This window comes from Agelaius tricolor, unplaced genomic scaffold (genome assembly GCF_023055355.1).
Source record: "Agelaius tricolor isolate 1412-34295 unplaced genomic scaffold, bAgeTri1.0.p SCAF_9, whole genome shotgun sequence".
In the NCBI taxonomy this organism is placed as follows: domain Eukaryota; kingdom Metazoa; phylum Chordata; class Aves; order Passeriformes; family Icteridae; genus Agelaius; species Agelaius tricolor.
The window spans coordinates 22,131,843-22,157,355 of record NW_027269269.1 but is presented as its reverse complement, the minus strand read 5'-3'; the positions used below and the strand labels follow the sequence as shown (position 1 = coordinate 22,157,355).

General features: G+C 40.8%; 1 protein-coding gene across 1 annotated transcript in view; it reads left to right on the top strand.

Annotated features, from left to right (window-relative positions):
- The first annotated feature begins 7,360 nt into the window (after nucleotides 1-7,360).
- Nucleotides 7,361-25,513, top strand: part of CASR (calcium sensing receptor) — a 73,861-nt gene continuing 55,708 nt past the window's right edge. The window contains exon 1 of the mRNA XM_071433212.1: nucleotides 7,361-7,626. The gene's annotated coding sequence lies outside the window, so the exon portion shown is untranslated. The remainder of the gene's footprint in view (nucleotides 7,627-25,513) is intronic.

Sequence of the window (25,513 nt, the reverse complement as noted above, 5' to 3'; positions counted from 1 at the left end):
TGACTCTTTATTCATAGAGAACCTTCAGAGGGCTGTTCAGATCTTTTGATGGGGCCTTATACTTTGAATCGCCTCCTGTTATACAGAAAGTATTCTAAAGGATCTGCTTTACATCACTGCTCACTCCACCAGTTCTTCATGTCTATTGTTATTAGATAACAATAGGAGACAGTAACTAATTTGTAAAAAGGCAGATCCCTGTGATTTATGTAGAACAGTGCATTAGTATTCAGTCTTTACTAGATTAAAAACTTTGACTTGCAAAGATTGTAGAGAAAAATAGCTATTAACTTTTATCATCAAGAATAATTAACCACGACAGCAGCTGAACTTAAGATTCATCTCAGTTAATGTTTGTCAAGGCAGATAATACCTGAACTGACCAATATCAAACACAAAACCCACACCTAGCCAATCTGTCAAAATCTGCTCACATTTGCAATCACATGAAACAGAACTGACTGTTTGAATAAATCACATTTTAAGATTATAGTTAGTGTGTGAACTAATTTAGATTCTTCTATTCTTAGAAGGCTGTTTATTATTCAAAGTGCAAATTCTCTGGGAATGTTAGAATTTTGGGGTAGTTAGTATGTGCAACTCAAAAATGGAATAGAAATTACAAGAGGAAGAAAGGAGCTGGGAGAGGAACTCAAAAAAGCAAGCGCATGTACATATGGCTAGAAATCTGGCTGAAATGCAGCACTTCTGTGACTCATTCTCTTGACAGAAGAGCAGCAGAATAGGAAGGATGGCAGCTAAGGAGCTGTGAGAAACGTGAGAGAAGATCAAGAGGCTTCCCAAGAGTAAACGAGCACTTCTGGTTCAGTTTTCACCTTGAAAATTTTCAGTATGTACATATAGGTGCTCCAAAAGCCCTTCTAAATTTAGAAAGGGAAAACACTCCTGAAACTTCAAAAGGCCTTCTGATTTCAATGTATTTTTGATTTTTGTGTTTGTTTTTAATCCTATAGTATAACTTTTGCTTGGGTTGTCTGTGCTGAACAGATGTTTGGAAGCATCCTCTGAGGTCAGATCTGATGGTTTTCCATCCCAACATTTCACTAACTGCAGACTAATACAAAGGGAATAACATTTACAGACCTGTAGACTTAATAATCACTATTGCCTTAGGCTGATGTGCTGCTTTTGTGCTTCAGCCTAAGGTAAAAAGGACAGGGCAATGTGTGCAAGTTTATTCCATAGCTGACCTGAACCAAATGATGGAAATACAGAGAAGAAATATGGTTGTGAAAATAAAGGAAGACAGTGGCTCACATCTGGAAAGTTTTCTTTGCAATCATAAAATGTGGACATGAAACTGTTATTCTATCCATAGCTAGCTCCTGAAGCACAAGATGACTGTCTTGAGGGAAAACAGCCAGCTTACTAAGTGCCCCAAGTAGGCCAAGTGTGACCTGTAGATCAAACCAATGCAGGGACTGGGTAACAAACAAAGGAACTGCAATAGTTATAAATAATATCTTTAGCAGAAAATTCCTTGCCAAAGAATTATAACAGAATAGGACTTTAAATAGAGTGTGCTTGGCTGTGTTTAATAGAGGGCCAATGTTCTCTGTGTGCTTCTGCTTTGATATTCAGTAAATACCTTGGAGATTTTTGTTTTGGTTTTTCATACTCTCCAGGACAGGATATTCCAGGGTAGGGTTGCTCAACAAATAACTGCTCAAATGATATTGCTTGGGCTGCTTACATCTGCCAGAGTAACCCTGCCCAACTGCGCAGATCCTTTTAAAAATCTAAGGAGGGAGAAGAAACATTTAAGGATAACCAAATAAGAAGTGCTTGCGCCCAAAAAAGGAATACAAGAATAAAGAAGATGAAGAGGGCAAAGGAGTGAAAGATAATGAGAATGGGCATCACCAGCTACTTCCAGATCTGTACATGAGGAGTACAGACCCTCGCCAAGAAAGTAGAACATTTCAAAATTAGTTTGGAGGTGGTCCTGGAAAATGCAGAACAATTCGGCAGTGGCAGCAGGGGGGATGGACTGGATGTGAACTTATTGGGTCTCTTCCATCTCCAGTTTCTATGAAAACAGTCACCATTCTTTAGCAATATGATAAATATTTAAAAAAATCATAGATACAAACTAAATAAAACATATTAAATAACAAGTGCAGCCAATTTAATCATGACTTTTCAACTTTTTAAACCAAGACAGCAGGGAGGAAGAAGGAACAGGCTTGAGATTTTTAGTCCTCTTTGTTTAAGGCTAATTCACATAGGACACACCTTCATGAGACTTGTTCAATAACATTTGTGGAGCTGGGCTAGAGTTGTTGTTGGATTGTTCTCAGTCCACAGGGCTGCTAGTTTTATCCAATGCACTCTGGGTGCTGTCTCTCTCTAGCAGCTTTTAATTCAGATTTTGCCTTGTTTGTGCTTCACTCCTAGCTGGACCAGTAGATTTCATTTTGGGTAGTGCAATACCAGTCTAATCCTTAAGCATTTCGTAACCAAAATCTGATTCCTTTCTTCATTCCTGCACTGCCTAAAACAATATAAACTATCCTTCAAGAGCAAATCTCCTCCTCTGTAAGGAATCCATGTGTTGCAGATACACAAACTTCACGTTCCTCAGCAGGGGGAGAAAAATTTTTGGCTTAAAAAATATAGAAGTCATTATTTGAGCATGTGATGTATCCACAAAGTCTAGCTGCAGCAAGGGGACTCGTGTTCCATGGGACAGCCACTAGACAGTGATATAGCCACATCTACACAACCAAAGCACACCCCTCAAACAGCCCCAGCCTCTCTCCAGCATTTCCTTCACAACCCAGCAGCTCAAGTTTTCTCTGAATCCCTATAAAAACTCATCTTGCATGTTTCTTCTGAGTACTCACTATTCAGTCTCAGCAGAGAAGGCTTTAATAGTACCTTTTCTCCAGTACATGCTGAAGCTGAAGAACATTCTAAGGCAGAGGGAGACAGGGATAAGCCTTGCCTGTGGTGTTCAGTTTGTACAACAGAAAGAAGACCTCAGCTTTCTAGGCTGTCAGTCTTCAATCTATCAGTCTAGCTTTTTTATTTGCAATAAAAGTAGTTTAAGAAATTGAGGTAGACAATGTCATTCTCCTGGTCGCATACTTCTCTGAACTTATGTTCCAGAACAAGACAATGGAGAACCTGGTTTAGGCCTCATTGTATGATTCTCTTCAGCATGCCAGGCCTTGGGGAAAAGACTCAGCCATGAGTAATTTGGTTCAGATTTGGGCTTCAGGTTCCCAGCAACTGGCTCAAGGCACTTATATCCACATCCATTGTATGAGGTATATCTCTGACAAACACCAGCTGCTTCACTTCTGCCTCAGAAAGCTTTGTCAGAAGGACCATTAAATTTTCCCGTTATCCCATTTAACTTTGCACCTTGGCATCTAGCTGTTATATCTCCTCCCCGATTCTTTCTTCTTTCCCAGCCACATGCACACCCTGGATAAGGGACACAGGTAAACTGGAAGAGCCTAACTTACAAGGACAGGAAGGCTGTCCTAGCACCAGTTCATACTCCTGACAAGGACTAGGTGAATCAAGCTGTGGCTTTCCAAGCCCTTTTGCAGTGCTGGCTGACTTGAGAGACTTGACCTGAGAGCTGCAAGAGTTCTGTTTGGGAGGTGGCCAACATTTTTGTCCAGATGATGGGAAGAGTTGCCCCTCTGAAGAGTTTCTGCAGGAAAATGCCTTTGTGGGATTAGTTTGTCCTTCACAGCTAGAGATAACCAATGAACAAAATGCCTGTATGCAATCAGGAGCCTTCAGTACTTTGTCTTACAAGCTGTCACCTGCCCTGCTTACATCAACAGAGGACCTCACCACTCCCCTCATCTTTGTGAGACTCCATCACCTCATGGCATCTGCACATTTCCTACTCTGGCTACTCACTAGGAAATTAACTTGGAATAGAGAAAACCATTCACAGAGCCAGTGTAAGATGTCTGTGCAATGCCACCCAACAGAGCCATTATTCTGACCAGGAATCATCAGAGACATCATCAAGAGAATCATCAACCAGCATAACTTGCCCAACAGTGTCCTAAAAGACAGTCCATGAGACCCTATCTGCCTTACTTCTGCTCAATATATACATCAACCCTTTATAGGCCCAGCTGATTACAGATGCTGCTCCAATCGATCTCTTCCAAGAGCCCTTTCCAGCAGCTGCCATCCTCTCTCCCAGTCTGCTTTGGGCTGAGTTGCTACTGCATCTGGGCATCTGATGAGATGCAGCTGAAAACCATAACAAGCCTTTCAATCAAACAAAACTCTTATAAGAGGAAAGTAGCTGTTTCTGAGCATCCTTCTGTCTTTCTGAACTCTCTCCCTGTTCTGTGAGACTCCTTTGGTAGCTCCCTGAAGAATCTGCCCACTGACACCACAGATGTCTTTCCATCCCAAGGGACCTGCTGCAACTTAGGCAGACTGGCCTGACAGTGGAGCCTTTGATCCTTTGAGACCTCATCCTGAAGGCCACAGTGCAGTAGAGGTGACCACACTATCGTGGAAGCCAGAGAAACCTCTGGCTTCCACGCCACCTCAACTTTTCTCTCCTTTATTCTTATGTCTGATATGCCATCTCAGCCTTCCCAGCTTTTCCTTCTTTCACAGCTTGTGATATTTCTGGGAAATATTCAAAGGGAGGCTTGACTTGTAGTTTCAAAGGAACTAAGGTTCAGTAGTTCTGTGTATCCTTTTTCCTTTTGCTTTCACATGTGCCTCTTAAGTAGAAATGATTCTCAGTATTTGTTGGTTTCCTCCTTTCATGGGCACTGTATCACTGAGCTGCTGATGCTGTTCAGTCTTGCAATAGAGAAGGAAATAAATTAATATTTGGATTTTACTTGTTATTTTTGTGCTGTATTTTATGTGTTTGTTGTGTATGGCAAAGGCAGAGAGAAGCTACGATGTAAGGACTCCAAAATCAGATCACTAGTGAAATTGGCTTGGGTCCAGATTCTCTACTAAAAATGTCAGCTTCATCTGAAAAGGGCAATAGAGTCAAACCCACAATTACTGTCATTAGTACAGGACACAGAATGTTAGTATTTCCCTGGTGTAAGTAGCTTACTCTTTCTTTCTCCTCCCACCTAATTCAAAATAAAATAAAGCCATGTGAATCAGAATGAAGGATAGCATGGGTTTGAAAAGGGCAGCATAGGTAATTCTTCCTCTGGAATGGTCTGTGGTGAGCTGTTTAGGCTATTTCCTTGCTAAGTAAGAGATGCGGTTTCAAATCTGCTTAGAAATTGAAAGAACTGAGCCTTCTACATCCTGGTTGGGCTCCCCAGAACACTGGGATCTGAGGGTGCCCTGATAAAGCACATTCTGGTATGATCTGCTCGAACTGTGTAGGTGAGAAAGAGGAAGAAAGTGCTGCACTGGCTTAAATACAAGAGCCCTGAATGGATGTCATCCTGACACCTTGCCTTGTGTTGTTGAGTTCTAGAAGCCAAGGAGATGTCCAGCAAGGTCAAAGACTGTCCCAGTGGGCTTGTCCTGCTGCCTCTTCCTCATCTGATTTTTATTGCTGGAAACATGTTGGAAGAAGGCATCACAATGTGATGAAGTCACAGATAATGGGGAGCTACAACTAATATTGAGAGAAATTAAAAAATAAAACTTTCTGTTACATTGTTTTCTATTTGATACAACCATGCATGAAGTACTGGGCCACAAAAACTCCTGTGGCATAAATGGCATGGCTGGCTATGTGGGGTAGTGCAGCAATAAATATAGCAATAGCTGATTTACAGATTTTGTGGAAGAAGTTTGGAGTTTGCCATTTTAAAGGTTTTCTTTCATCTTTTTTGTCCCTGCCCCACAACTACATGATTACTTAAAATAACCAACTTCCTGTTCTCCTCAGGTTTCTTCACAAGAGAACAGTTTTTAAAAAAAGTTCAGTTTCATTGCCGTGCTACAGCATGGCCCTGAAGAGCCTGAGTCCAAATACTTGGTGTACTGTTTCTTCAAACAAGATTTTATTTTGATTTAGTATTTGAAACATTAACACTTTTGACTGCTGCAGGGAAGTCTTAAGTTTTCTTGGGGCTGTAAATCAAAGTTTAGTACGACATTAGGAGAGAATTCTCTGTATCTGTAGACCTTGTATCTAGAACCATCTCCAGTTAAGCATGATTAAGAATCAAGAAAGCTATTCTTTCCCCTTTGGAATCAATAATTGTTTGGGTTTTTTTTAAATCTGAAAAGTATTTGCTGGCATTTTATTATGGTTGTGCAATTTTACAGTATTAACTATCAAAAGGATGATGATCTATTTCTTAAAAAGTTAGTGTATTGCAGTAGAAATAGGAAAACTAATTATTTAGCAAAATTAGCTGTTTCCTAATACATTAAATGCTATTTGAGTACGTAAGTGACTTCAGGTCTGTGGATAATTCTGAAGTAAAACACAGACTACAAACTTACTAAAGTTATGTCTCATGGATCTCCTTCAGAAATAAAGGTCTCTATCACCTCTTCAAGGTAAAAATACAACACACTGTAAATACATTTTAAGTGTCACTCTCAGCAATATATTGCAACTCTATCAACGTTTTTTCTGTTATTATTTGGCAAAGGAAAACTGTATGCTCAGGACAGATCCAAACATCTAAGGTTGGGCTGGCTGTAGAATGGCACCAGAGTCTGTGTATAGAGCTACATGCTACTTCTCCTTAAAAAAGGGCGTTTTATGAGGTTAAGAGTTTTCAAATACAAACTGTATAATGATCCCAAAAGACTGTTGCTCTCAAACGGTGTTGAAAGATTTTTGGACTAAGGAAGCAGTATAATAATGTAAGTGCTACCATATAATAATGAAAACATTTTGTTCTCTGCACTTCAATTTTTAAGATCCAAATCAACTGGTGGGTATAGCAGCTCTATAGCAGTAAAAATCTGCAAAACCACACCAAAATTTAACTGTACAGAGCAAGATGAGGATTTTCATCTTCAAGAAATTTAAGTCCCTGGTGTCTACTCTGTGAGCTTCAGGTACCAGGGAGCAGCATAAACCGGGAGGTCAGACCTTTTCTTTGAGAGCTGGAAGAAGACCCCAGTCTTGAAAAGAAAACTGATCAAGCAATGATTTTTTTTTTTCTTCCTCCACAGTAGCATCCTGCTGCAGGGTTAAGTACCCGTGTGCCAACCTGTCGGGTGCCGCTGCACGGGGAACCGCAGGGTCAGCGCCCCGAAGCCTGGCAGCAGGGAGGCTCACGGACAGGTATCCGACTGCCCTGCGCCTCCGGGGCGGTACGCGCGGTGCCTGCCCGGGGCCGCCGCTACCTGCGGGGCAGCGCGGGGCGGCGCGGAGAGAGGAGCGCCCGGGCGGGTCCCCGCTGTGGCCGCCGCCGCCCGCCCCGCCTTGCGCGGCCGTGGGAGCGGGCCCGGGTGCCGGAGGCGGCGGGGAGGGCTGGGACGGGGCCCTGGCCAGGGGTTTCTCTCTCCCCCACCCCCTCCTCCCCTCGCCGCCGGTTCCCGTGAGGCTGCAAGTGCCGCCGCGGCAGCTGGGGGGCCGGCGGGGGATGCTGCTGCCGCCGCCCTGCCCAGCGCCGGAGTGAGGGCAGGAGCTGGTGGCGGCAGGAGCAGCCCCGGCGGCGGGACGAGGTGAGCGGGGCGCGGGCCCGCGGGGCAGGTGGGTGCGCGCCCGGGATGGGAGCCTGGGATGGGGTCGGGGCGGGCAGCGCTCCCGCCGGGAGCAGCCCGCCCGCGCTGGGGGCACACGGGGGAGCGACGGACGGGGACAGCTCGCGGGGTCTGACGGGCGGGGAGCGCTGCGCCGGGTCTGGCTTTGGGGTGCCGAAACCTGGAGAAGCAGAGCCCCTGGCCAGGCGGGGTGCGGAGCGAGCCGAGGGCTACAGGGAGCCGGGGGCACTTCAGGCTGAGCCCGGCCGGCCATGCCAGGTGCAGACGTAATTCCACGGAGGGACCCCTCCGCCTCCCCTCCCCAAATCTTGGGCAGGGTGGTTTCTGATACATGTAGGATCAGGCGAAAGGAGAAATTTCCGTAGAGCTCTGAGGTGTTTTCTCTGGCTCAAGTTATCTAGGAATAATATTGAGGGGAAGAAGAACAGTAATTCATAACAAAACTTTAAAGAGCAACAAGTTGTTTTACTGAAATCACACGCGCTGGGAAAAAAAAATCACCTCACTGATCCTGATAGAAAGTGGCTTAATAGCAGTATCTTGAAAACTGATTTATACCACAGTTATGAGTTTCTGAAGCCTTAGCACTATTCAAACAAATTTCACCACATAAATGAAGAAAGTTTTTGAGAAGTCCTGAATCTGCCCTTAAAATCTTCATTTTTACTTATGTAGATATAGTATATGATAAAATTATTTTCTTATTTGTTTTTTATTTATTTTCTTATTTGTTCCCTTTCTACAATTTTTTTTTTCCTACTTGAAGCAGGTGGTCGATTTTGCACCTCCCTCTTGCTCCCTCTCAGGCTCTACTCCCCAAAACCACTTCTGTGTGTCTTTCTGTGCAGTCATGGTGCAAACTAAATTAACCTTGTTGGACACTCTGGGCTGGATTCAGAGGAGCAGAGGAGAGGGCTGATAACCCTACATCTCCCAGCCATGGCCAGCACAGTTCTCCTGTTTGCTCATGTATCATGGAGGAGAGTGACTTTGCAGGTTTTCCCGATTTCCCCCTTTGAGTAGCGTCTCTATCACAGTTGGGACTTTTTGCCTCCTACTCAAATTTAACCACTCGGTGTAAACTCAGAGAGGATGTCCTGGGAGGGACAAGGTCAAGGGAGTATCAGTGAGGCGTATTTCCCAGGCACTGTGGGTGCCCCTGAAAGTGCTTATGCTAATTGTGGAAATTAGACCCCTTAACTCCTGTGCTTGATTTAGTCTGAAGCTGGGCAGTTGTGCACTTTTTTCACTTACTGTTCTACGCTTTTCCCCTCACCACGCTGCAGGACTAAGCTCTCTTTGCAACGAGAAATAGAAGTTTCAGCCCCAATAACAAAATCTGTTTCTGTGCTCTGTGCATTCACTGGGGTCTGCCCATCGATTCCTGTGTTGTGAAGACCAAATTCTTACATCTTTTCTAGCTGTGAGAGTGGAAAAATTAGTTGGATGATTATTAGGAATATTTAACTGAGCAGTGGTGATGGCTGTTCAGATTAAATACTATTCCAGAATCTAGTTTGCATTTAATTGATGTAATTGAAGTTGTTGAAATGTAATTATTTTTAAAGAGGATTGATTGTGGCAGGTTAGTGATTAGAAACCATACAAAGCATCCCAAAGTAATTTCTTTCGTTCTAGGACATGACAAGGCTGATGCTTGGAGACATCTATAAAATTATTAGGGTGTTCCTGACTCTGTGCCCAAGTGTGTGTCAAATCTCATTACAGTATTTGACACCAGATTGTCTTATCCTTAACTTCTCAGAAAGGTCAGTGATGGAGTGGGTGACAGCAGGCAAAATTTTGACATCATTCTCAAAATGTCAATAGACCAATATTGGCAGAAAAGGTTGAACAGCTACCTCCTATGTTAAACTTTATGGCTTAGTGGAAGAATTCAGATCCCAGGTCTGCCAGCCTGACACTCTTTCTACCATTCTCAAACCTCAATACTTTCTTGGTATTTAATAAGATTATTAGGATTATCTTCTGAATTATGAGCAAAAATGTCAAGTGAGACAGGGGGACCTTTTCAGTTCATTCTCATTCCATCTGCATGTTGGTTGCAAGCTGTTGCATCTATTGTTGGTTGCAAACAACCTCTTCTGCATAAATTGATAGCCTTCCTCAGTCACTTATTAACTGCAAGAGTGCAGAATTCTTTGCCCGCACTAATTTGTGCCAACGATTTTGAGAACATTATTGACACCAAGTAGACTGAGGGAGGACATTGACAAAGAGGTGGTAGCTTTAGTACCAGAGTCTTCTTTGCTCGTGTTTCAAGGCTAATTCTATGTAAGCACATTTTTTTGGTGTTGTTCAGCTGAGAAAGTTAGGTGAGATGAACTGCCCAGCTCAAAAAACATGAGAGATTATAATCTTGTCATGCCTACATTAAATGAAGGTGAAGGCAACACAATCTAGTGACTCAGTTGTAACAACCATTTCAGAACCTGTTCTGGGCTTGGACACTGACCTCAGGCAAACCATTTTCTTTCAGTTTTTCGGTTTGCAAAAAGTGAGGATAAGAACTGTACCTCACAGGATCTTATTAGAAATACCTTGGTTAGAAACAGGGGTTTCTAAAGCACACTGGAATTTCCATGCAAAAAACTTTGCAGTGTTTTATGGTAAGATTGACATATGAGAACAGGCAAAGCAGAGCGGTTCAAAAGTATCTGATCCTTTTTCCCTCCATTTTCAGGACAATTCAACTGACTGTTGTGGTGCATAGAGTTGGTTGACCACTTCTCTGATCTGCAGCCTTCATGTGGTCCTTATAACTAGAACCCTTGTGTCTGAAACCAGCTTTACTGATCTAAATCCATTTTGGAGTTGGAGGGAAAACTTTATGCTGCTGAACTTTTAATTTTTCTTTATTAATAGTTAATTTCGGGCACTTGGGGCTGGAACGTTAACCTGCCTCTGCCTCCATGGCCTGGAATAGGGAGTACTTGGCGTTGAATACTTTGGTGGATGAGATACAGAACACCTGCGTGAGTGTCTGAAATGGATAAAGCAGTTAGTAAGTGCCTGGGTCATGATTTTTGATTCTTGAAAAATACTGGGGAAAAGGAAGTGTTAAACCCAGCTGTGACATTGCAGATACAAATATGCAATATTCTCTTGAGCAGAAAGTGAGGGCCACTGTGCTGTGTCCTCAGTTTGGAGAGAGATTTGAACCAGTGCTCCTCTGGAGTTGTCAGAATGCAAGTACTTGTGGTTAATGGTGGCACTGCGTGTGTTACAGTGACCATTCCAACACAGTGCACAGGGAGTGGGAATCTGCAGTGACACATGCGAAGAGAAGGAAGACAGAGAAAAGAAAGAAGGATGGGGAAGGGAAACGAGACAGGAGGCAAGGGTGGCAATGATCCTAGCAGCAAAGGGAACATTTTCCAGTAAGCAGTTCTGAATGTGATGTAAAAAATAACAACTGAAAGTTTTATTTTACTACACAGAGCCCAAATTCTTCCTTTGATCTCTGTACAAGCTTCCTTTTGGCATCTGTGGGAGATCAGGGGAGAGTGAGGAGTCTTGAATTTATGATGCAGCCTGTAGCCAGTCATGAAATGGAATTCAGTCCTCTCAAAAAATGATTACATAGCTGTGAGTCAGCCAGAAGGTACACTCAGGTTCTGAAATAAATTATAAAAGTCAGTCAACACAAAGACATCTCACAACCAAAATAGTAGGTAAGTTATGTGAACACTCTGATTGTTGCAGCTAGACTGTTGGCATCTGTTTAAAAAAGTTATCTTGGTGTCTATGCTAGTATCTACAGGAATTCCTTGATGAACTTTTTTTTCAGTAATAGTTTGCACAAATACACTATTTTTGAGCCTTGTGACAGTATTCAGCATCTAAAACCAGATATTTCATCTTAATAAGTTAGAAAGACATTAAGTGACCTCTCATGAGTAACAATAAGTTCACTACAGGACTTCCTTAAATTATGGAATCTGTTTAGTAATTTTTCCTAATTAAACTTTCTACTTGAAAATAACAATTGGGAGCTTTAAAAGATAGATAACAGATGCACCAACCTGCCAGAGCAAACCAAATACACAGGAAATCATGAAACTTAAGACAGATGATTTCAGGATTTTTTTTCAGATAATTAACATGAATTATCAACATATATATAGGTCTACTAATCTACAGAAATATCATTTTTACTTGAAAGAATTTAACCTTTGATGCTTCTCTTTGCCTATTAGGCTGCTGACATTCTTGGGCACTTGCTATCTCGAATTAAAACATTGAGAAACTAGGGGTTTGGGGGTTCTTTACATACATACTATGAGAAGCAGAACATTTAGGAGCAACCCAAAGTAAAGTCTAATGTTGAAGTGTCACTAAAAATCATTCCTGCTGTAAGAAGCTCTGCTGACTTTCTGCCTTCAGTCAGCAAGTCCTTCCAGCACCACTACACTGTTCAGAGTCTGCTGGGTTTTGCAAGCAATGGGGCTCCTGACCTGATACTCGTCTTCACTTAGGAGAACATGTTACAAACCAGAATAGTGGTCTACAGTGTGCTCTGCAAACAGAAAAGAGAACTGGTCCCTGCCACAGAGTGCTGAAGTTGTCTTAGGCAGACTAGGTTAAGGAGATGAAAGATTCTTCATCTTTCAATTTCATGTCATCTCTTCAAGAGAGAGCTTAACAGATGTTGTCCTTTCCTCCAAGAAGTACTATCTAACCTGTATTTTCTGCTTTCGGTCCTCTCTGCTTTCTTGTTACCTTGTAGCCCTAATCTTCCTGAAAATGAGGACATTCATTCCCCATTCCTGTTTTCCCACCCTCTGGCTCACCCATGGCCTTGCAGCATTAATTAAGCTTTTACTTGTGAAGTTTGTTTAAGAACTGCCTGTGTAAAGGAACATTACTAAAGACAAGCTGCTGAATGAATGTAGTACTGTGGGGGGATTTCCTCTAGCCCCATTTTTCCTGGCTCCTCTAGTAGCAGCTAGACATGGAAGCATAAGGGCTGGGAGCAGACTGGTTGTTCCAGTGAATGCAGCAGATATATGTCTCTCACACTCGTTGTTAGTGTCAAAGTGTCCACCAAACTCAGGAGCCCCATGGAACCATCCACCATGGCTGTGTTCACTTGGGCCATTGCACAAAACTCCACAATGACAAGGGAAAAGGGGGGTTGAGGTCTGGTGGTGATGGAGTTCATCAGTGAATTTACAGATTAGGGACCTGGTCACACAGTTTTCTTTGCACCCTTTAATCTTCTCAGAAAGATTGGTACCTTTAAAATTTTCAGTGAGTACCATTTCAGGTGCACAGAGTAGATCTTTTGCAGGTCCTGTGTCACTTCTGCCAGATGCTGCAGTTATCTCTGATATTCTACAAGGCACAGTACAGGCAAGTTTAAATGTCTTGACTAGTGCCTCAATAGTAGGTGCTTGTGGCAGGGATATTTTCCTTATTCCCATCTTCTTCCACCTTTTACCTCACTGCTGTCTTTGCCACACACAACCCACATTTCTGCTCAGTTCTTTGACACTGCTTGAAACCCTGTTGTGGGAAGCCATGATGGCATGGCCCACATGTACCACACTCTGTCTGCTATGGTAGTTGCTTCCAGGATCACCAGTTTAGCTCTATATGTTTTAAAATATTTTGAACCTTTCATAATTGGTACTCACCAGGACCTTTTGACTAACCCTAGGCAAGCCAGCTGTCCAAACCCTGCAACAAAGATCCAGTTTCCAGATCTCTCTGAGAACATTTTCTACATTTAGCCTTTGAGGAGAAACTTAACTAAGCTATACCCAGTCAACACCAAGCAGTATGCTCTACACCAGATGCCATTCCTTCTATGTGAGTGTTCTGTAAGTATTTTGAATTGTAGAGGTAGTTCCTTTCTGGAACTTTATGTTGGAAAGACAACAATCTGCTCAAAGGACAACTAATCTATGTCACATTTAAATCCCACAGATATTTTATGCCTTCTGCATAGCCATATATTTTGTAAGACTGTCATATTCTTGCACAAATTATAAAATGTCATACCCTGCTGATGAATTTCCTCCATTTAGTGGCCTTCAGTATGGGAAAAACACACAGATTTATAAACCAAGCTGTAATACTAAATCTTCTGCTGCCTGTGTTTATTATTTCAAGGAACCTGCCTATAGTCTTTATCTCACCTTAGGGAGTCAGCTGTGATTGTCCTGGTTCATGTGTTAGAGATTGAAGGGGCTGGATCCAGTCAGTGAGTGACAAACTGAGTATAAAAGTCTGGTTTCTAAACAACAGAAATAGGTTCTACTTTTTATGCTACGATGTCTTTTCAGTACATTACTCCATATGATATCCTCGTCTAAAGCATTGTAATGAGGTTACAAACATAAATATCATCAGTGATGTGTGAATATATATATATATATATGCGTGTATAAACATGAATTCTTCATAACATTTAGACTTTTGTCTTTAACAAAGACATTGATAGCATATTGTGCTTCTTTTACTTGCCAGGATAGTCCTGGGTTGAGTAATTTCAGCAGCTAGCTAGGGTACAATTACTGCTGCTTTCATTTCTTAGGAAACAGTATTTACATAGTTAATGGTCTCTGATGTGTCATGTCCATTTTCATAGCAAAGCCTTCAAAAGCATCAGTCAATCAGAAAGCTGAGCTTAATCTTAAACAGGCCTTTACCCTCCCTCCTCCACAGTTAGATCACATATTTTGAATACTCTGCCTGGGAGCTTTCAGCTGAGAGATTTGAGCAGTGTCTCTCCATGAAGTGGTGCAGGATGCAGTGTCAGTGTACTGGCTTGAAGAGATGAGATCCCAATCCTCCAGGCTTAAGTAGCAGCTGCATGACACTTCTGGGGGTGGAAAATTCTTAGTGCTTAAAGAGGGTGATGAGTATCTCAAGAACTTTTGAGGATCTGAGCTTTAGCTCCTCAGTGTTAGTAACTGCAACCTCTTCCTCTTCTGGAGCTTCTGAAACACTTGCTCTATTTGTTTTACTCTACTTAAGCACTCAAGTTTTGGTTCACAGCCATGAAAGGCAGAGGTGTTTAGTTTAAGTTGAAAACTGAGGTTCAAATGAAACCACGTGGTGTCTGATCACCAAAGTCACAGATACATTCTTGCTGAGATTGTGCACATGAGGAACTCTGTGGCTGGAATCTGACACAGGCATGATCAGTCACCACATGTTGGAAATAGCCAGAATGAAGTAGATTAAGTATTTGGCAGTTGTTTTGCTTTAGTTATTTTCATTCCTTCCATAGAGTCTATTTCAGTTTTCAGTTGGTAAACTGAGGCATTTTATGAAGGACAAGAAAAATTGGACACTTAATGGAAAGGAACTCAGTACAATCAGAAATATCCATACATTCTGGTTGTTGTCATAGGTGAACAATATGGAGAGAAGTGCAGTGGTTCTCTGTGCTGTTGGGTGTGTGCAGTGATAGAGCTGAAGGTATGAATGTAGGAGCCTACATACAGCCATTTTCCCCTACTTGTCAAACTGGAAATGCTCTAGCTGAAGTAGGACACGTCTGATGTTTTATCATCAGCACCACAGCTGGCAGCACAGTGCAGAGAGCGAGAGAGTGTGCAGGGTTAGCACTGAAACCAACAGCAGTGAGAGGGTCTGGAGCACATGGGGAGACCTGACAAGAGGCAGAAGTGGGGTGGGAACTGAGGCAGGCAGAGAGCTGGCACTGTGCCAGAGTGCATAGTGCCAGCTTAGAGACCTGCCTAAGGGAAATGTGGGAAGAACATCATCCTGTTGGAGTGAACAGGATCAACAAGGTGAAACAAGAGACTGTGAGGCTGAGTGCTCCCTGTTTGTTGTTTGTATGAGGATGAGATGCTTTCCCTATGTAATGTCTGTTTTCTTTCTCTCCTAATTACTAATTTCTTGCATTGTACATCAAAATGTGTTTGTACAAATAGACTCATTGCCTGCTACTGGCACTGAGGCATAGCACTTTATTTTCCTTGATTATAGGTAGAGACTATTAGCTAGTTATAGCTACAAATGATTGTATTTCTAAGAACCTTTAGGTTGGTGACAGTGTTTGGCAGATGACACTGAAAATACCAATGACATCCTATGAGAAGAGACCATTGACAAAGATTATTATAGAGGAACAGATTATTTTAATGCTTCTGTATCAAAACAGTGTAAATTACTTACTCTGAAATTACTTATTTTTCCTGAAAGTTTTAGAGTTTTACCAAAATGTTTTTCCTACAAGCAATGCCATGACATTGTTCATCTTTGCAATTTTTAAAGTGAAAATCTTATTCTGGGAGGGGATTTGTAGCAGTCTCATTTCTTACTCAATATGTCTTTTGTGATGTTTATCAGGGCAATAGCTGCAGTTACTAAAGTCTAAAATAAGTCTTGGTGCTGTAATTTCTTTTAACATTGCAAAACTGGCAGACCTGACACAACAATTTGTATCCTCTCTCTTTGTGTACCTTGCCCAAAGAATTACTGACTTGTAGTTGACAATTGTTGACAGTTGTGCCAGCAACCTGGGGGATGCAGAATACTGTATGTGACACCAAGAATGCAGTTTGTCCTCACAATTTCCTGTTGCTGTTAGCAATTTGCAAACTGGCAGGTAGGTTTGGAGGGATGTCCATTAAAAACAATAACATCTTGTAAATTATAAGGAGAACACTTGCACGCAACACATGTGGACTATTAAGATTTTGTTATTATAGGCACTTTGAAACAACTCTACATTACATGGCCTTGTTTGAAAGGTCTCATGTAGTAAATCAAAACACATTGAAATAGCTGTCTCAGAAATACAAAAGGTTGATGTGATATAGTTTTAAACATACAATTCCAGACAGTAAAAACGTTGACAACAGCTTGGCATCCAGATATTGTGTTTCATCCAGAAATCTGAAAGAACATTTAAAAATGTCTAATTGCAGTGTAATGAGTTCCCATCTTGTATCAAGGATTATTAAAGTAGAAAAAATGCATAACTATAATTTTCAGGTTCAGATTTCTATTGTTGGATGCTTACATTCATAGTCATGTCCTTGATCTAAATATAGGTTTAGATGGCAACTTGCATTCAATTTTGAAAAATGATCTGATTTCCAGGCCCAGAGATTGAAAGGAGGAAATTTTGATAAGCATTTGAAACATGTAAAAGCCTAAATATTTTGTTCCTCACTAGGATTCATCCTTTTTTCTTTTTTTTTTCTTTTTTTTGATTATTTGTCTCTGACTTTAGATGGTAATTGCCAGTTAATGTATCTCTGTTATGCTCACACTAATATTGCACCATCTTCTTCAGAAGCAAAGCAATTAAAATTATTCAGGTATCTAATAGCCTTACAACTAGGAAGCAAAAAGAGTTCATACTTCTTAGTTTGGCATGTAATGCAGCAGTGCTGCTGTGTACCTAACAATGTTCATGTCCTTCCTCGGTCAAGTATTTTAGATGAGCAACAGCTCACATCCTGTTGGGGAAAGGGATTATGAGACTTTTATCTCTTAATTAAGAGAACATAATTTCACCAAAAGAGCTGGCAGTAGGGTTAGATAATTCATGGCTCTCATCTTTTTCTTTCAGTGCTGTGGGCTGATAGAAATTGAACATAGTGACTTGTGGGATCATAGAATGGTTTGGGTTGAAAGAAGGCATAAAGATCATTCCATTCTAACCTCCCTGCATGGACAGGGACACCTTCAATCAGATCAGGTTTCTCAGAGTCCCATCCAGCCTGACCTCAAACACTTCCAGGGATGGGGCATCCACAGCTTTTCTGGGAAACCTGTTCCAGTGTCTCACCACCCTCACAGGAAAGAACTTTTCCCTAATATTGAATCTAAATCTCTTTCAGTTTTAAGACCTTCACCTCTCATATGGTCACCACATCCCCTTGTAAAAAGTCCCTCCAGATGTCTTGTAGTCCTTTTTTTTACTGGAAGGCTGCCATATGCTGTCCCTCAGATTTCTCTTTTCCATGCTTCTTATGTCAGAGGCCCCAGAGTTGGATGCAGCATTCCAGGTGGAGTCTCATGAAAGTGGAGTAGAGAGAGAGAATCACCTTCCTTGCCCTGGTGGCCAGCCAGGATGTTGTTGGTTTTCTGGGCTGGAAGTGCACATTGCTGGGTCATGTCAGTCTTTCCATCCACCAACATCCCAAGGCTTCCTTGAGCTGCTCTCGGTTGCCTTGCCTATACTCTCTGCCTGTCTTGCCTGTATACTTAGCCCAGTTTAAATTAAAGTGCTTGAAGTTAATATTATGCCATTGTTTCATCCAAAAAGTTCACAGAGGAGAGTTTTTCAGTTGGGCTGTTTCTAAAAGCCAGAGACCTGTTGCCTTGGTACCAGCCAGCTCACTTAATGTTTCCTGTGCCTCGGGAAAACACCTGTGAGAATTAAAGTTCACCTTCTCCCCATGGTCCTCAGTTATCAAATACCCTGCTGGAACCACAGGCAAGTGGGTCATAGGCAAAGCAGTCCTGTAGCTACACTGTGGCATGCAGGGCTGGGGTGAGCCTCTCTCTGTGTTACTTGATTTGGGCAATTGCAAGGATGACATAAAGCTATTTTTGCTTCACCTTTGCTGGTCTTATGCCAAGAACAGCTTGGAGAACCTTGGCATGACTTGTACAGCAATGATTATTTCTGTGTAATTGTTTGCTGCTGCATAAAGTCTCTTCTCAGTCAACTGTTTAAACTATGGGTGGTCACAGATTATTCGATCCATTGCCTTCTGCTGTCTTTATTTTTTATTAGTAAAGCAATAAAATCCTTATCTGCATGGATTGTGTAAATTGTAAAGAGGAAAAAAATAAAGCTATCTCCCAAGTTTATTTCATTTGTAAAGCCCTCTACAGGCCTGACATCTGTTTAACATAGTGTATGTTTACAGTACAACTTAAATGGTTAAGAGTAATAATTGCATTTAAAACTATACAGATGCACTCATTCTGAACAAAATTCTTGACTATTTCAGATTGCAAATCTTATCCCAATTCTTATTTACTATACCTCCATTTTTCCTAAATGCCTAAAGAAAGAGGATCTTGTGGTTCCTCTGCAGATTGAGAACTGAGGTGTCCTTACACTATCTTCTTGGACCATTTCTTCAGAAGTATTCTGCATCTTCCAAGACTCTACATCAATACATATAAAACTACAGTAACAGCTGCTTGATATGATATTATTCTAGGAATACTCTATGACTTTGTAAACACAGATTGTGTGATAAAGAGAATCTCAATTGAAAAATCAAAAGGTCATTCTCATTCATTCTGTACTGGGATGAAGGGTGAAAAAATGGATGGAGAGAGCAGTACAGACTTGAGCTCATGTTGTTAGGCTTAGCTAGTTATTTCTCCAGTTCTGTCCTAAGTCTCGTGTTTCCATGACAGAAGTTATTTCAATTAATTTATATAAAATAGCAAAATAATATGTCAGGTTTAATTGTGATTTGAGGAAAAACTCCTGCTCCCTGGCTACAGTGTGATTAAATCATGCATAAGTAATCAGGTAATTACAAAGGAAATATAGGTAAAATTGAAAGCAGGTTCTGAAATTTTAGCTAGCTTTACACAGATTTTAGTATTTGTTTAGAAATTTGTATTGGGAATCAATTAGTTTGCAGCTCTTCAAGTAATATTAGCTATTCAATGGTCCTAAATTGTTATTAGTTTGGAAATCAGAAAGCATGTGCATGACTGTTGGGTCCTTTTAAGATCACACAATATCAAGAGAATGGAAGCTCATCAAGTGTTGTTTCAAGTGTTGTTTGCCTGGACATCTCTTTTGCACTCAAAAATTAGAGCAGAGTTTGAACATTTGTTCAAAGCTATGTCCTCTTTTAATCCAGCTCCTGGCTTTGGAGGTTGTGCATTTTCCCTACATTTCCTCTTTCACCACTTCCCCCCATGGCAAGTTTGATTTGATCCTCTTGCTGTGTGGTCTGACCATTGGCAAAGCATGTTTGGAGGTTCGTGCTCTGCAGGTGAGATACATCTTCTTCAGCCCAGGTTAAAACATCAGTTTTTGAGACCTGAGCCAGGCATCTGAGCCAACTGCCAGCATGTTCACAAACAAAACAGCAGATGCTTGTGGTTCTCTGTGAATAGAGAAGAGACTGAAGATGTTGTGGATTATACTGCTCCAAAGAAGAAGTGAGGGTAGGATTTGACAGTGAAACTGAAATTATTTAAATCAAATCATGGAAGCATATAAAACTTATATAGGGAATTTCTTACTTTCAGATAATTTCTTCATTTCCTGTTATCAATCATTGTAGCAATGTGTTTTGCTGGAACTCTACTGGAAATAGATCTGTATTTATAGGTCTACATAAAACCCTCTGGCTTAGGGAAAGCTGATCTAACTGCAAGCATTGATCCATTTCAACAGGTGTCAAATGCATTAACAGTAAATGGTGCTTAAACAGAAACCTGTCTCAACCTGAACCTCTTAAGGTGATGGACCTGTGTAACCATACTGGTTTGAAATCTCTGCCCTTGCAAATGAGACATTGGGTTGTTTGGTTTTTTCCCATAAAAACTGTGTTGTTTTAAACCTGCAAGTTTTGCTGGCCTGCTATGATGTAAACTTTATTCAACATGACTAGATCCCAGAAGTTACAGCAAAGTTGATAGGAACAGCTAGGCTGATAGAATACAGGCTGACAAACACACAAAGACACACTGATGGGTTTATGTGTCTCTAAATACATAAATACATTAAATACCTGAGTATAAACATGTGTTTATAAATTCAGAAATATTAATCACCGAAATACAAAAATATGAGCAATGGTGGTGTCTGATTCATAGTTCTCAGTAAGAAGGTATGATGACAAACACCTGTGGTAAGGACAATTGGCTGAAAAATTGCTCACCTTTGAAAAAGGAAAAGGAAGAGTTGAACTTGGGTGCCTGGATCTCAGTACAACAGTCCTCATTTTTGTCTCCTGAGTACAGTTTGAGCATTGACTCTTCCTGATGGTCTTACCATGTGCACAGTAATGTGGTTGGGAAACTTACCCAGCTGCATCACTCAGGACAGACTGAAGACAGAAAATCAGTGTAGGTTTTTAAAAACACCCTTCATATGTATGTCAGTATGTCAGAAAATTTAAACACCGGTGAAAATTAACTGGCCCAAGAATACAGCAGGCTTGCAAAAATGGGTTTTTAAAAAGTGGTGATCTAAGACTACATGATGTAAGTCTTAGCAGTCAGAATATTCATTGCTAATGATGACAGTTACTGATAGAAATATGAAGTCCTTTTGCCTCAGTGCTTAAAAAACTTAAAATTGCTGGGGATGATGGTGGGACCTGAGGTGGGAGGTTAACTATCCCAGCTCGTTGTGACTTGTTCTGAAATAAGCATTAATGATTTCTGTTGGAGAAAGAACCTGGACAAGTTATCTCACATAGGTGAGACTACATTCTTTTTTTTCTGTGTCTGTACATAAATTTTGATGTACACTGTAATACTGAGAAGCTACTAATAAAAGTAACAGGTTCTTGTAGTTGTCACCTCTTAATAATCTCTCTCTAAAAGAAATAATAGAATTTTTCTCTCTGTCTCTCCAGAAAGCTCTTTGCTGGTTTCCTCTAAACTCTGAAGACAAGATCCCTTGATACTGATGTTCCAGACAGAGCTATTAGATCTGAGCCTCCAGACAGAGAAATTGAATTTACAGGCTTGATGTTGTAAGGCTTCAAAGAGCCAAAGGGGTGGAGAGAAGACTGGCATGAAATAGTACACTTTTCTCAGTTTTACTTTTGGGAAATTAAATAAACATTTAGAAATAAAATCATGAAAGCATTTTTTAAAATTAGATGTGTAAGCATTAGCTGTTCATTACATTCTCCCACTTGCAAACAAATTGTAGTAAAGTATCATTTGTCTTCCAAGAGTGTGGAGGCAAGGATTAATTTAATGTTTGTTAGGAAGTCTTAGATCCATGGAGACAAGCTGTGAGAAGTGTCCGCAGATCATTATCATAATTTTATATATAATAATGTTGTGTTCTTTCATTTTGCTGAGGAACAATTATTCAGTCTCAACATCCTCCATCCTCCACAAAAGTGGTCACAGCTAATTGTTATCTATTTATTGGCTAGGGAAGCTGAGATTTTTTTTTTGCTGTATTCAACGTTGCACAAGAAATAAATGAGCAAGAAATGAAGCTGGCAAGAAATTAGGCATATACAGTGAACACTTGAAATCTTGCTGATGTAGTTGTTCACTGAAGTGCCTCCTATTCCTGTTTTCTTAGCAATGTTTCTGTACCTAATGGACCTAGCTCAGAAAGAGGTTACATATGCTAATGGTAGTCTTGTGCTCTCCTTGATTCCTTGCAGAAGGACCCAGAGGGGGAGGTTTTGTTTGTTTGAAATTGTTGCCTTTAGCTTGGTAGATAAATATGCTGTCTTCTGAAATTTTAGGAGCAGTCTGCCTTGATAGCTGTAATTTGGAAAGGTAATATCATGGAGTCTCTAGCAAGACTCTTTAACAATGTTGTCTGACATAATCAAGGTAAGCAACAACAAAAGGGTTGAATGATTTGATTAAAAGTTGCTGTTCCCACTCACTTTGTAATGTTTGTTGCCTTGACTATTGTGGTGGTGCTTTTTCACTGCCAGTCTGCTGTTTTAGTAGAGTTTTCTTGTTTGCAGAAATCCAAGTGCAATCCTGTGGTACACCTTAGGTCTGTCTTTTCAATAGGGGGAAGGGAGATCCATGGATAAGTTAATTTTAAGAGTATTTCCTTTCACTTTGTAACATATTGCTCTCAGATGGCTACAGATCTGGTAGGTTTGGCCTTAGCAAGGGTACATTTTGAGTATTGAATCTGTTAAAAGCAAGAGAAAATCAGACACCACTTTAGTGAGGGTTTGAGGATGCATTTCCAGTTCAGCATTTGCTTTTCCCTTTGTAAGTGTGGGCAGCTGTCTAAAAGTGAGATATCAATGAAATAACCTCTTGCTCATCTCTATTTATTCTCCTTTTGAGGCCTTGTCTTTGCTCTCTTCAGTGTGTAAGTCAAAACAAGGCATCACACCATTGCTAACACTGCAGGTTTAGCCTGCTATCTGAACATCAAGCCAGGCTTGTTCTGCTTCACTAAAGTGGCACCCACAGGAAAAGGGCTCTAGATCTGGAACTTATCAGGGCTTTTTGTTTATGCTTGAGACAAGTATACATGTGACCTAGACTTCAACCTTTACTGTGCTGACACTATAGGAAACACTTTCCTTGTCAGTAAGTTGATCTGTCAACACCAGAAGTAGTTCTAGCTAGTGGCTACTTTTTAGCTGATTTTCTGGTCACTTTGGTTAGATGGGCTCTAGGAGCATCATCTTAAACAGCTGAAAGGTCTAAGTGGAGGAACTCCTCAACAACCAAAGTTTTGATGATCTGCAGCAGAATTCAGTATCACATTGTTCTCATTTTATGACAGTTGCATCACTGCCACTGTCATAAAATGACCACAGCACCGTCTATACACACTGTCTCTCCTTATGCCCTGAGGCTTGCGTTGTGTCCTGAGGAGCTCTCAATACAACTGTTGTGACACATACAACATCACATATACCCTTCCCTTACCAAAACACTATGCGTGCCTTCTGCCCCTCATTGACTCAGGAGAGTCAAGCCTCTGAGTCATGCAGTGATTGCAACCCCTGAACAGATATGTCCCTTTTTTATTTTAAGATCTTGTAAGTCTATTAAATCTCTGGGTTTAAGTTTGTTATTTGCATCTCCCTGTGCAAGTCTAGGGAGATAAGAAGAGAAAACAGTGAGCTAGTTGCACTTGGGATTCTCGCCAGTCTTTGTGGGATGGAAAATTCCTTCCTAATTCCATATCTGACTTTAAATTTGACCCTCAGCGTGTGAGCAAGTTAGACCAACATACGCACTTAAGAAAAAATAGATCCTTCGTGTCCTAGCAGGACACTGATGCAACTTTTTCAGGGTCTCAGTCTAGCTGCTGCCAATCAGTGAAGCTTTGTCTTCCTTCAAGCATCCTAGAGCATGCTGGTAAATTGGGCATCAGAAAAAAGAGCAGTCCTCTCCCTCCTGCAGGCTGTCCACAGAAGCCTTGAAACATGAGAGTGAGTTATGGAGTCATTTCAATGCAGAGCCACAAGGAAGATGAGTATGTTGAGCACAGAAAATCTCTGGTGCCTAGGGGAGAGTTTAGTTTTGTACATGCCAACATTAGTGATCAATCATACATTTAAACTGCCTTCTTCACTGCTAGCTTTTGTGTTTGTATCAGATTTTAACAAACATCGCTTCATTTTACAATCTAGAGGACTGATTAAAAAATATGGAATAGGTTCACAATGAGATTGATCTCTGGATAGTGTCTTTAGAAAAGACTCCTCTCATTGATACCATCCCTTAAACAAAACCTTTAAGATCTATCTATAAACTAGTTTTGAATCAATTAATTGCAACTTTTAATCTGGTCAGTCATATGCCTTGGACATGTCCATGTTGTAGTCTATATAGTTGTCTTTATCTAGTTCATAATTTCGTAAAAAGGAGAGTGGGGGTTTTTAAAAGTATGGTTTGAATTAATACTATTTTATCCTCATTGATTTTTAGAAAGACTGCTGGCTCAATTGATTTCATTATTGTACCCAGACGGATATTGGGGTATGGTGCCTATAATTTCCTGGGCCTTCCTGCTTTAGTAGATATTTAATAACTGCATACACTTGCAGTTCTCTGACCCTTTGAAATTTTCCCATTTTTCCATGAGTTGTTCAGTATCAACACTAGTGATTCAGAGAACTCCTTATTTAGTTTATGTTAGACTCCAGGCCTGTTGATTTGAAAACATTTAATTTTAGCAGATCTCGTCTCACATCTCCTTTTATTACCCACGGTGAATTTTGTTGGGCTGACGTAATATGGGATGATACTTTCTACAGCTTCATTCCAAGGACAAAACAATGTGCGAAGGACAAAATGTTTATTCGATATTTCCGCCTTTTTTGGATTGTCATTTACAGTTTTATCACCCGCATCAAGCAACGGGCTCATGGCCAGTCTCGGGCACATTTATATTTATAAAAATATCATTTTTGCCTCTTTATCTCTGTTAACTATTTAGTACTTCCTTGATCTTATAAAACTCCCTCATAAATTCCCTGCGTGTTTAGAATCTTAGCGTTTATTAATGGTTTTTACTTTCCCCTTTCTTCAATACTACAAATTAGTGGGTTTTAGTATTTTTATTGCCAACTTTTTTTTCAGACAGCTTCTGGTTTAGTGTAAATATTTTTGTGCCTGGAAGTGCATTTTTGGTCCATGACTGGATCGGCTTAACACTTTAATTTACATTTCAAATTGATTTTACACTACCAGCCAGTGGGAATGATGATTGTTAAAGTTTGTCCTGTTTAAAGCTCCAAGCCTGGTTGAAACCAACCCCCTCTTACTGGTTGATGCCACATTCTGCTTGAATATCATAATTGTAACCACATCACCATTACTGGTACCCAGGCAATTACCAGATGAAGGCAAGCACTAAAAATTTCTAGTCCATCAAAAACAATCCTGTGGCTGAGCTGATTGAGCTCCCACAGGGAAATTTTTATGTTACCACTAGAGCCCCAGGAAACTTAAAAATCATCTTATTGCTGGCCACTTGATGGGTACAGTAATTCCTCCTCAACACATTTTTTTCAAGTTAGCAAGGAAATTGTAATAAGCAGCAGACAGGAAACAAGAATAAAAGGTTATTAGGAACAATTCCAGTGAGTTTCCCAAAGGAAGCATGAGAGGTTGCCTGAAAATCCTTGAGTTTTTTTTCCTCCCACTGACTGTTTGTGCTTGCTCC